Source organism: Enhydra lutris, unplaced genomic scaffold, assembly GCF_002288905.1.
Source record: "Enhydra lutris kenyoni isolate GAN:26980312 unplaced genomic scaffold, ASM228890v2 scaffoldscaffold27, whole genome shotgun sequence".
Taxonomy (NCBI): Eukaryota; Metazoa; Chordata; class Mammalia; order Carnivora; family Mustelidae; genus Enhydra; species Enhydra lutris.
Window position 1 is genome coordinate 9,995,242 of NW_019154111.1, and position 12,673 is coordinate 10,007,914.

General features: G+C 37.7%; 1 protein-coding gene across 3 annotated transcripts in view; it reads left to right on the forward strand.

The window, feature by feature from the left end:
* LOC111151953 (coiled-coil-helix-coiled-coil-helix domain containing 3) overlaps positions 1-12,673 on the forward strand; it is a 277,584-nt gene that overhangs the window by 121,956 nt on the left and 142,955 nt on the right. The gene's annotated exons all lie outside the window — the stretch shown is intronic.

The window sequence follows — 12,673 nt, forward strand, 5'->3', positions numbered from 1 at the left end:
TAAAATCTGTAGCTGGCTTCGAAAGCTGGGAATTTTGCGCTGGCCTCTTTGTCCTCTGCCAGGTGTGTGTGGGGTGCAGAAGAAGTGCTGTGATTCTAGGGTGAAGTTTTCCAAGCCTGGGTGGTCACCAGGGTCCCCTGTCAAGCTGGTAAAAAACATAAATGCCCCAGTGGACTGGGATTTAGAGAGTGGGACATGGGCAAGTGCATTTTTAAAACAGGATTTTAAATGTCCAGCTCTCATTGTGAGCAACCGTTGGAGGAGAGAGAGAACCAAGGCATCCTCCCCCTCTTATTGGTGCCTGGTGGCCCCACGGTCAAGAACGGCTTTTGTGTAAGCCTAGCAAGGCCATGCATTGGTGTGCCAAGGCCTGCACGCTCATATATAATTTTAGGTGTCTTCCATGTAATGTGGCTGTAACATCTGTATTATACAGGTTATGCAGCAGTCATATTCTTTCTATTTTTGTAGAGATTTAAAGAAACTGTCCCCACCCTTCCTATCACTTGTCCCTCCCTCAGTTCTTTCTTGCTTGGTCTTTAAGAAGAGAGCCTTGGTCTTGCAGAGAGAAGACCTGACTTCTGGGCCCTTCAGCCAATTATCTTGAGGTCTTGAGTCCGTCCCCTCCCTTCTAGCACTTTATTTTCTTTAGAGCTTCCGTGGTAGGCTCCAGTGAGCTAGCATGCCTGCAGTCACTTTGTAAAAACCCAGTGGTCTGCTTCTTGATTCCCGCAGTGGCTGGATCGGTGTTTCTCCTCGAAATGGGTGATCAACAAATACTCTTAACGGGTTGTAGGCAGAAGATTTTCAGGGTTATGATGTGTCTCCATTCTCTTTCTAAATTCTTCCCTTCTTTTCCCCATGCCTCCGTGCGAGGCTTGGAATTCCAGTCCTTGATTCATTCTCAGGAAATAGGACACGCTTTGCCTGCAGTGGATGTCTCATGTAGGAGACTCACCAGTCAGTAAGCACATGGAACTTTCCCCTTGGCCTTTTTAATAGTTTAATTCCAATCACGTTGTTAAAGCAATATTTCACTACTTCTGATTTTCCTAATTATCATGCAGACAAACAGTGGGGATCATGACATTAGAATAAGTGAGTGGCTTATGATTTTTGCCTCAGAAAGAGAAACTCTTGCTGTTTTTCTCCCCCCCTTGAGCAACGCAGCAGTAATAAATGAGCAAGTCCAGAGTACTTTATGATAGATAGTTCATGGTACTGTGCCTCAGCCAACAGGCCTGTTTCCACAGCATCTGTCACAATTCAGAGTCATTAGCATACCTTTAATGGTTTCTTTTCAAAATAATTTCTACTAGGGCATTTAGAATGCATCAAGGAAAAATATTGAGTTGTAGAGATGAGGAATTTTAAATGTAGACAAATGGTTTTCATTCTCTCAGATGTAATTTTGATAAAATCGAGAAACCACATAGCAACATATTATATAGTGAAACACAACTGACAGCATTTAACGGACTATCTGGGAATTATTTTTTTTAGACATTCTGAAATAGTTAATTAAGAAAACAAAATTTTAAATAAAAATCTTAATTTAGACAATTGTAGGGTTTCTTAGCTCTCTGAATCCCACCATAGGCCTTCTCTGATCTGTGTTTGGACTGTCCCTTGGTTGTCTTTCACATTCCATTTTGTGATCAATCACGGAATCAATGTTTTTCTCATCATACAAGATGAGATATGTTTTGTCGGTTGTGTGTCATTTTTACATAATATTGGTAAATATTAGCCTTGTTATTTATTTAGTTGTGGGGGGTGGGGGGAATCTTCAGAGAAGCAAATTAAGCCATCTTTTCCTGAAATGTCAAGTGCAGGTGAGAGGAGATCTTTATTAGATTTTTAAATATGAACGCATTTACAATGACTTATTTTTTTAAAAAACAAATGCTTCTTTTTATAAATGAAAACCACGTGTACTTTAGCATGTATACATAGCTATTTGAATAATAGTTCTTTATGTTTGCAAAGGATCTTCTTTTTTGGGAGATATATTTATATGTATTTTTTTCATAGTTAATTTCTACAACAACACTGTGAAATAGACTGGGCACATATTACATCATTTCTTAAGGCAAAATTGAGATTCTTCGGGAAGAATGCATATATTGCCAAGTATATACAGCTGACAGTTGGGAGGCTCAGGATTTCTAACTTGTCTCTGTCTTTTTAAAAATTTTTCCTTAAAGATTTTATTTATTTATTTGACAGAGAGATCACAAGTAGGCAGAGAGGCAGGCAGGGGTGGGGGAGGGAAGCAGGCTCCCCGCTGAGCAGAGAGCCCAATGCCAGGCTCAATCCCAGGTCCCCGAGATTGTCTCTGTCTTTTAACTCCTTTTTTAAAAATTTATTTATTTATTTTTTGTCTTTTAACTCCTTTTATTGAATGTTATTGTGAGTATTCTCTGCTTCTCTGGGGTGATTTTCGTAGTCTCACCAATATTAAAATTTTACCTCTTTTTAGAGAGATCGTGTTGTTTCAGTATCATTTTTTGGTGCTTTGGAATCAAATAATTTGATTTTCAAATGTATTAAAACTGATTTTTAAAAATTTACTTGAAATATAGATACTCTTTAGGTCATTTATTCATTGTTCTAGACCTTTTTTTTTGAGACTACTTTAGATTTAAAATCATTTGACTGCACTGGGAAAAGGTATTATCCATTTCGGGAGGATATCCCATGTATTTTTGCATTCTGTAACAATTACTGTTATATTACTTAGGCAAATAAATACAGGCTTATTAAAAGATGGAACTCGCAACTTTAAACTTTAAAGTAGTAGTAGTATATGTTTATGGTTAGTCTTCATCCATACGGTCTAAGAAAGCTTATTTTCATGTTTTTGATCTGTACAACAGGAGAGTCTCAGGGGAAGAGGGCAAGTAGGGATATATCCCTCCTCTGGGATTTACTGGGGTGAGTCCTGAAAGGTATACATACTACTTTCCTTCATATTCTTCTGGTCAGAACTTACTTACTGGTTCCCACCCAACGTCAGAGGAAGCTAGGAAAACTGCCCTGTCCCTACCCCCATGCCCTTTGATCAGGAGCCCTGCTAGACATCAGAGGCCTTATCATGTAAAGGTGAAATGGATATAAGAGGAGTATCAATCTGCCAGAATTACATGGTCTTCAAAACTGATATTTGAGCTTTCTGTTGTGGAGCCAATTTTAAAAAAGTATGTAGGTATTTAACATTTTTTGACAACTCCTTTGCGATTATAAATCATACTGACTTTTGATTACATATATTCATTTGAAAACACTAAATACTATTATTTTCCTAGATGTTATGGTGATAAAAAGTTGTCAGTAAAATCTAGAAATTTGAAAAGGGGTGATGGACCAATTGGAATTCTAATTACTTGATTTCAATACATTTCTCTTGCATTTGAATCTTTGAACAGAAAAGCAAAAAGCAAGATTATCCTTGAAAAATTCTCTCTCAGCATCTAAGCAGCCGTTTTTAATTACAGAAAATGTCTTCAAAATTTGTTTTGTCATTTTAAAGTTTTAGCTGTGAGAAAGTCAATTGTCAGTTGTGCAGCGGAGGAAGGAAATCTTAAACTAAAAACGCCATTTATATATTATGTTGAGTAGACATGTGTTATTTGAACATTAGTGGCTGATTTCCCACAGAACATTTTTCTTCTTGAATGTGGTATCATTGTTGGTCTTGTAAGCACAGAAGAGTCTCTACCATCATCAGTTCATGGCTGCAGAAGTAGGACTGGTATGAATTGTTTAAACTAAAATCACACAGTAAGTGTTCTTGCTTCTACAGGAGCCTCCCTGAAGCTGTCTTACTAATTCTGTTGGAACTGTCCTTGTTCACTCTTTCCTCCCCTTCTGTCCTCTCCCCCTCCCCCCCCCCTCCTCTTTTTTTTTTCTTTCCTTTTTCTTCTCTTTCTTCCAGGAATTGCCTTTATTTTTTTTTTTAAAAGATTTTATTTATTTATTTGTCAGAGAGAGAGAGAGGCAGACAGAATGGCAGGCAGAGGCAGAGGGAGAAGCAGGCTCCCTGATGAGCAAGGAGCCCGATGTGGGACTTGATCCCAGGACACTGGGATCATGACCTGAGCCGAAGGCAGCTGCTTAACCAACTGAGCCACCCAGGCGTCCCCAGGAATTGCCTTTAAAAGCACATCCCTTTTGCCTGTCCTCCAAGGTGATAAATCTTCATTGATAAATATGAGAATAGATTTAATATTTTGGGAGCAGGCTGAAGTCATTTAGAATCAAGGCTATTGGGTGATGGAACTGTAACAACATTTTCAATTAGAGACAGAGAGTGACTGTAAGGTAATGAGACCAGTTTTCTTGAGTTTTTGGATGGCTGACTAAAAAGGAAGTTCCAAAACAGAAACTCTCAGTATGATGTTTATGTTTGTTTAAAAAAAAAAAACAACTAGGTTCATTATTTGATAATGATATCACAGAATTCATGTATTTATTTATTCACTTATTTTTGTATTTGCCCCTACATCTTTCTCCTAATGGCTGTGTTTTGTGGCTGCCTGTGGTATCATCGTCCTATTTTTATTTTATGATAATAGTCCTTTTGGAGATTTACTGATAATTTGTATATCATATTTGAAATATGGTAATTAAACTGACATACACAGGAGGAAATCAAACTTTACTCAATGTTTAATTATATAAATTGGGTACCTGATAGATTTTTTTTTTCTTCTAGAGTTTAGTACTTGAAAATTGGCAGCCAGGTTTTTGTGCTTATCTTAAACATAATCATCATGTATCATATTATCAAATGCAGTGCTACTAATATAACACCATCAGATAAATGACGCACCTAGTGCACTGTCAATTTACTCTGCTTAGAAAGTATAACTTTCAGAAATAAATTGAGATAGAGACACTTGGGTGGCTCAGTCAGTTACACGTCCAGTTCTTTTTTTTTTTTTTTTTTTTTTAAAGATTTTATTTATTTATTTGACAGAGAGATCACAAGTAGGCAGAGAGGCAGGCAGAGAGAGAGGAGGAAGCAGGCTTCCTGCTGAGCAGAGAGCCCGATGCGGGGCTCGATCCCAGGACTCTGAGATCATGACCCGAGCCGAAGGCAGCGGCTTAACCCACTGAGCCACCCAGGCGCCCCACACGTCCAGTTCTTGATTTTGTCTCAGGTCATGATCTCAGGGTTGTGAGATTAAGCCCCGCATCAGGCTCCGCCTTGAGTGTCCCCCTTCTCACTCTGTGCCCCTCCCCCTCCCATGTGTGGGTGCATGCACACGTGCTCTCTCACTCGCTCTTTTTTTAAAAAAAGAAAAATAATAAATAAATAAATAAAGGTATTCAGCAATTACACTAAACATTTGACTCTTACTATTATCTTACTAAACATAAAACTTAATGGTCTTGGGGCACCTGGGTGGCTCAGTGTGTTAAAGCCTCTGCCTTCGGCTCAGGTCATGATCTCAGAGTCCTGGGAACGAGCTGCATTGGGCTCTCTGCTCAGCAGGGAGCCTGCTTCCTCCTCTCTCTGCCTGCCTCTGCCTACTTGTGATCTCTGTCTGTCAAATAAATAAAATCTTAAAAAAAAAAACAAACTTAACGGTCTTTATTTAAACTTAAAAATCTGTGGTTCTCATTTTCATATTTCTTTTGAATTTAAATGGTACCTCAATTTTTTAAGGTTGTGGTTTTAGAAACTCTTCATTTTGCGTTCTTAATGCCATCAGAGGTTTTTTAAATTTGTTCATTTTTCTTTTCTTTCCCTCACCTTCTTGTGTAAAGTTTTAAAATAAAGTGAAGATGTTATTGAATTTGCTTTGGAAAGCAGTCAAGAAGGGAAATAAATTAGTACAAAAGCCAAATAGTTGTGCTTAGATAGTGAGATAAAATGCCTTCTGTTTCTGGTTATTTGTGCTACATGGTTTGTTCCATTTAATTTTTGATTATTAAAATTATGCCTTCAACTATGATGCTACATAATAAATTTAGGCACTAATTGTAGTGATTAGCTATACATAGAAGCATGTCAGCATGCTTTTAAACATTAAGTTTACCTAAAAAGCAACAATCTTCATTAGATTTTCTAATATTTTGACAGAGTGGTCTGTCTTGTAAATAAATACTCATTAGCTCATGTCTTGAGAATGAGTAAAAGTTATGCTTGTTTAGCCAAAAGAATGTTGATTCATGTACATTTTTTTGTAGAAGAGAAACCTGATAAAACTTAGGAGGGCATGTATTGCATGGAGCACTGGGAGTGGTATATAAACAATGAATTTTGGAATACTGAAAAAAAAAAAATGAAAAAAAAAAAAGAACACCCCAAAAAACAGTGGCTTGTCAAATGTTTTAAGACGGTATAAAGGTTATTGTGGATTTGAACATTAAAAAACAAAAACTATACAATTTAGACATTTCTTCTCATTAAAGACATTATCTGAACAGATTGTAATATTAATTTGCTCATTAATTCTTTTTAAAATATCTTATGTATTAGGCTATAAGCTTGGTAATAGAGACACAAGTTTGCACTAACATAAAATCCTATCACTTTAGACCTTAGCTTTATATATACAAGTTTTTACTCTGCCTGAATATTTATAGAATTGGAATATGGGACCAGTCCTTTACCTCTAACAATAAACTTAGCATTTGCCATTCCCAGTTGAGTGATGCCTCAGATAACATGGGGGTCCAATTTAGCTCAGCTTAGCCTCTCAGCCAAACTGAGCAAGAACACAAGAAGAATTCTAAGTGATGTCCCAATCATAAGGGTCTAAATGGACTGATTTTTATTCAAAAAATACTTATTCTCAGCCTATGCTCTTCCGGGCCCTGTTTGGTGCTTTCTTTTTTTTTTTTTTTTTTTTTTAACCAAATTGGGTACATTCCAAAGGTATTGAGGTACTTTTGAATTTCTCATTGTTTTCTTTCCCAAAAAAGGCCAACTAAAGTTTTTAGTTAAATTATTCTTCTGTGGTTAACTGAACATATCTTTATCAAGACCAAATGTAGTAATCATCAGTATAACTTTTTAATGTTGGATATAATATCTACTTTTACCCATTTTATAATTCCTAATGGCTCTTTAGACATGGGGTGCATATAGATGGTTCTGTTTATCATTTTCCATTAAAATGTGTATGTGACTTTTTAAAGTCTTCTCTCTGAAGATTATGCATCGTGGAATCTGCAGTGTTTATAGTACAGTTGCTAACTAGTGTTTCTTTTCTTTTCCTTTTTTTAAAAAAAAGATTATTTATTTGACAGGGAAAGAGAGAGAGAGAGAGCAACAGTGAGAGAGGGAACACAAGCAGGAGAGTGGGAGAGGGAGAAGCAGGCTTTCCGCTGAGCAGGGACACGCCACCCCCCCCCATGCGGGGCTCAATCCTAGAACCCTGGGATCATGACCTGAGCCAAAGGCAGACAGTTAATGACAGAGCTACCCAGGTGCCCCATAACTAGTGTTTCTTGATGTAGATTGTGGTTTTCATCAATTTAATTCAGAAAATCTTATGAGCACTTTTTGTATGCTACTGTCAGTGTTGTGCATTTTAGTGGATCTTCAGTATTTATCTAACTAGCTTAATTATTCCTTTTAGAAGTTCTTTTAAAACAAATTTTATTTTGGCAAGTTGAATTTGCTTCAGTGAGTATTATACAAACGATTGCTTACTCTTCTTGTTAACATCTTTTCAGCTTGCTCTTGCATGTTTTCTTTTGGTTCCCCCCTTTTTTGTTTCATTTACATCACTCTTAAAGAAAAGAAGTTTGAGGTCATTCAATCGCATGTACTATTTTCACTTATAGTAAAATATAGGAATTCATTTTGATGCTTGACAGCCCCATTGGGGTATGTGTGTGTGTGTGTGTGTGTGTGTGTGTGTGTGTGTGTAGAGACAGATGTGTATGTGTGTGTGTAAATATACACACTATACTTTTTTAAAGATTTATTTACGAGAGCGCTTGTGCATGCGTTATCATGCAAGCAGGGGGAGGGGCGGAAGCGGGGGGGAAAGAGAGAGAGAGAGAGAAAATGAGTCTTCAAGCAGACTCCCCGCTGAGTGTGGAGCCCGATGGGTTTGGGGGTTCAGTCCCAGGACCCTGAGATCACAATCTGAGGCAAAGCCAAGAGTCAGATGCTCAACTGACTGAGCCACCATGAGGCACCCAAGATACCCACATTACTAAAGAAATTTAATCTATTTTGTTATATTCCTTTGCCACAAAAAATAGGCTGGAATACTAGATATTATTTGAAAAGTATTATTTAAGGTTATTTTTACATTTGTATGCATATTTAATTAATTCTTTTAGTTTTAGGCAACACCATCTTAAGATTAACCTTTTGAAAAGTTGATTTAAAAAAAGAAACAACAAAAATTCTTCTTGAATTTTTTTCATGGTTCTAAATGGTGATTTAAAAGAATCATTCCCATTAATGTCAGGAGCAGCATAGGGTGTCTTGGAGGGACTGACCAGTACTGTTAGAGAAGAGAAAAAAATAGAAGGGAAATCACGGAAAGGAGAAAGTAAATTTACAGCATATATATATATATATATATACACACACACACACACACACACACACACACACACACACATATACATATATGTATACATATATATAGGCTTTATATACAGTTTATATATATATGTATATATATATATATATATATATATATATATATATATACACACACACTGACAAATTTTTATAAGCTAAGAGAATTCAGTTATAGTAACTGCCTATAAAGCCAGTGAAGAAGTTCTTTGAGTACTGATAAGGAGTGAGAACAACAGAGTGAGTTTAGGGTAAGGTTCCATTTTGGAAGACAATTATGTAACATACAGATGATTATATTAAAATAAAACAAAACCAAATGTTTATTGTAGAAAAATTTGTACTGGTAATATTAAAAAACAACAACAACAACAACAACAAAACATCCCTAATCCCACCACTCGTGATGACTACTGTTAATATTTTATGATTCCTGTTTTTTACTGTTGTATATACAGACATCCATATACACACATACAGAAAGGTACAGATTAGGGCTGATACTGTATTACTGTTTTAAAATCTTCTTAGGACACCTGGGTGGCTCAGTCAGTTAAGTGTCTGCCTTCGGCTCAGGTCGTGATATCAGGGCCCTAGGACTGAGCCTTGTGTTGGGCTCCCTGCTCTGCAGGGAATCTGCTTCTCCTTCTCCCTCTGCCCTTCCCCAATCTTGTGCTCTCTCTGTCTCAAATAGATCAATAAAATCTTAAAGAGAAAGGAAAGTTTTTAAAAAATAGAATAAATTCTTCTTTAATACAGAAATACATTGCATACTTTTTTTTGCATTATTACTTTTTTGTGGTTATTTTTTTCACGGATGTACAATTTGGATATTTGACCAGTTCCTTATTTTTGGATGCCTGTATTGTTACCATTTTTAAAAATTTTACCAACAGAGCTAGGGAGAATATACCCTTGAGCTAAATCTTTGCAGACATACATGATTTGTTTTCTGTTTTTTGATAAATGTCTAGAGGTAAATTTGTTGGGTGAAAGGTTATATTGAATGTTCTCTCTCTCTCTCTCTCTCACACACACACACACACCGCTAATTTGAATTGCTCATTCATAACGTTTTTTCATTTTCCAGTATTATTTTGAAATATTTTTTTCAATTTTTAGTTTGTCAAATCTGTCCATCTTCTCTTTTTATAGTAAGTATATGATTAGAACGATGTGTCCATCTGTAAGATTTAGTTTTATTTCTACTTTCATGCTTTCAATTTTTTACAATGAAATTTTAATTTACTCTTGTATTTATTTTGGAGTATGGTATCACATGAGGTTTTTCTAGATAGTTTTGCTAGAATCAAGTTTTTAAATAAATAATATGTCCATTCTCCTTAGAAATATCTTGGTTATTTTATACCAATTTCTAAGGTAGAATTTTATTTTTATTTCTATTTATTTATTTGAGAGAGAGAGAGAGAGAGTGACAGAGATAGAGAGTGAGCACAAGCAGGGAGGACAGGGAGAAGCAGGCCCCCGCTGAGCAGGGAGCCCAACGTAGGGCTCAATCCAGGACCCCAGGATCATGACCCTAGCCGAAGGCAGATGCCCAATTAAGGCCCTTTCTTGCTTTCTTTAAAGATTTTATTTACTCACTTGACACACACACATACACACACAGCATAAGCAGGGGAGCAGCAGGCAAAGGGAGAGAGAGAAGTAGGCTCCCCTCCAAGGAGGGAGCCCGATGCGGGGCTCGAGCCCAGGACCCCGGGATCATGACCTGAGCTAAAGGCAGAGGCTTAACCGAGTGAGCCACCCAGGCGCCCCACAGTTAAGGCTATTTCTGGTCTTGAATTCTGCTCAGTTGCTATCTTTGCCAATTCTTGAACCAATAGCTCATTATTTATATTACTGTAGATTTACACCTTAAAAAAAATTTTATCAAGGCAGTTCCCTGGTCATGATCATTAATTTTTAAAATTACTGATTCGATTCATCTGTTTGGTGAACATTAGTCTGTTTTCATTAAATATTTTCATAATAATCAAGACCCTTGGTTATTCTTTGTGCAGTGAAATACCTTGATGCAGTATTTGGAACGTATCCGTAAACAAAAGTGACTTTAAATACCTGACAGTTTGTCCTTTAAAGGATCTGTTCACTCTTATTCCTTATCCTTTCTCTTTTCTTCTCTCATTGTTTGCCGGAGTCTCTTCTCTCTATTTGCCACGAAACCGTTTATTACTCTTGCATGGCTGGGTGTTTTGTGACCCTGAACAGCCAGTCAGATGCCTGGTGGTGGACAGCACGTGTAATGTGGATTTTGCTATTAATAAATCACATCAGTTTGTTATTTATTGAGGTTCACCTGTGAACTCCATTTAGCTCCCTCTTCCTTTTCTCATTATGGACAAAGAGAAGTACTTGTTTGCTTTTTCAGAGGACGGTTGTATGATATATTTTCTTTCTTCATGTTTTATGGATGCTGTCCTACAGCATACCAGTCTATATCCCATCATATCATTTTCAGCTCTTCCGTGTACTTCATATAGATGTCTTCTTTTAATATTAAAAGCACACAGGAGAAACTGTCTGAAAATTCTTCTGATGTATAAAGCCACAGGATTCAATGATGTGAAATTACAGTGGGTTCTTTAGTATCTTCAGAGAATTGCAATTATTAGCACCGAGAGTGATTTTCTTTCTTGTAGTTGTTAGAGAACAGTTTAGAAAATTGATGCTTCTGTCAAACGTCTGGATGAGTAGGATACAGGCTTAGTCTGGATGTGGCAACATTAAGAACCCCACAACTTTTACTAACTGTGAAAAAGAGAGTCTATTTTATACTCCATTAAACTGTTATACATCATAAATAATTTATTTCAATCCTTGTTCTCATCTATATCAAGGATGAGAAACTAGTCACTGTAAAGATTTTTTTTTTTTTTTTAAATAAATGGAGTAGTGTTCTCCTCTTCTCCTGCCTTGTGGGACTTCCTGCATTCCCTGCTCCACATGTCTTTGACCTCCTTAGAAAGAAGTTTGTGCCTCCTGGATGGTCCCTGTCAACAAATACAGGCCTAGAATTGTTATGGGGATCCTGAGAGGACACTTAGGGAAGTCGTAACTCAGGATGATTTACTCGCTAGCTCTCCTGCTCATTAAATGTATGATTTGGGCCACAATCCAGTCTTTCTGTTTCCCCATCTTTCAAATGACCATGGTTTCTTCAAAGTTTTGTTCTGGAGATTCAGAGAGATGAGATGTGTGAAGGTGCTTTGTAAACCTGTCCTCCTCATCACCGTACCCCTATGGTATTCTTGTAGGTGACTGCTCCTGTCCTTTTGTTTGGCCATGTTAATAAGGATTGGGAGTTCTGCATACAGATTCCACCATCGTCCATGGGAATCCAAGCGCCAGTGCTCTCCCACCTTGTCCTGTGCTTTTTGTAAACATCTCCTGACTCCCTGACTACATTCCTGCCCTGTCTGACCACACATCTGTCCCAGCAGTTTGCTGGAAAAGCAGGGGAGATGATGGCATTAAGAAGAACAAGATTGATTTGCTTATTTTTGTGGTCTCCAGCCACATAGAGAACCCAGCAGCCCCAGGCAATGGGCCATTGGCTAGAGAAGGTGGAAGTTTGAGAGTTACAGTTTGTTAAGGAGGATAAAAAGACAAAATAAGGAGGCTGTGGTTGAAGTGATGGAATCTTAAGTCGCAGATCTGTGTAGGGGAACAGAGCCTACAGAAAGTGCTGTCGTCTGGGAGGGGCTGTTCCTGGGGAGTGGCTGATGGTCTCAGAGGGGATGTTTGGGAGAGGACAAGGAAAAGCTGTTGAGAGCTGAAGTGTGGTTATGCTGAGCAGCAGGGAGAGTCTTAGTGGAGCAGGGCTGAGGAAGGCCTCGGGAGTGGTGCAGAGATGTGGCTGCCTAGGCAGTAACTGCAGCCAGGGCACCGCCATGCACTTGCAAGAAATCTAGTGCCTTCTTTTAACTGTGGTCTTCAAGGATGACTGTGAACCTGAGGACCATTGTTCAGTAGTGACATTGGCTACTCCTTATGTTGGGTACAGTCACACATTGGTGGACAGAATTCAACGAATCGTTGCCCTACCATAATCTTTTTCATTCATTTGAACACACGGATGATGATGCCTTTAGC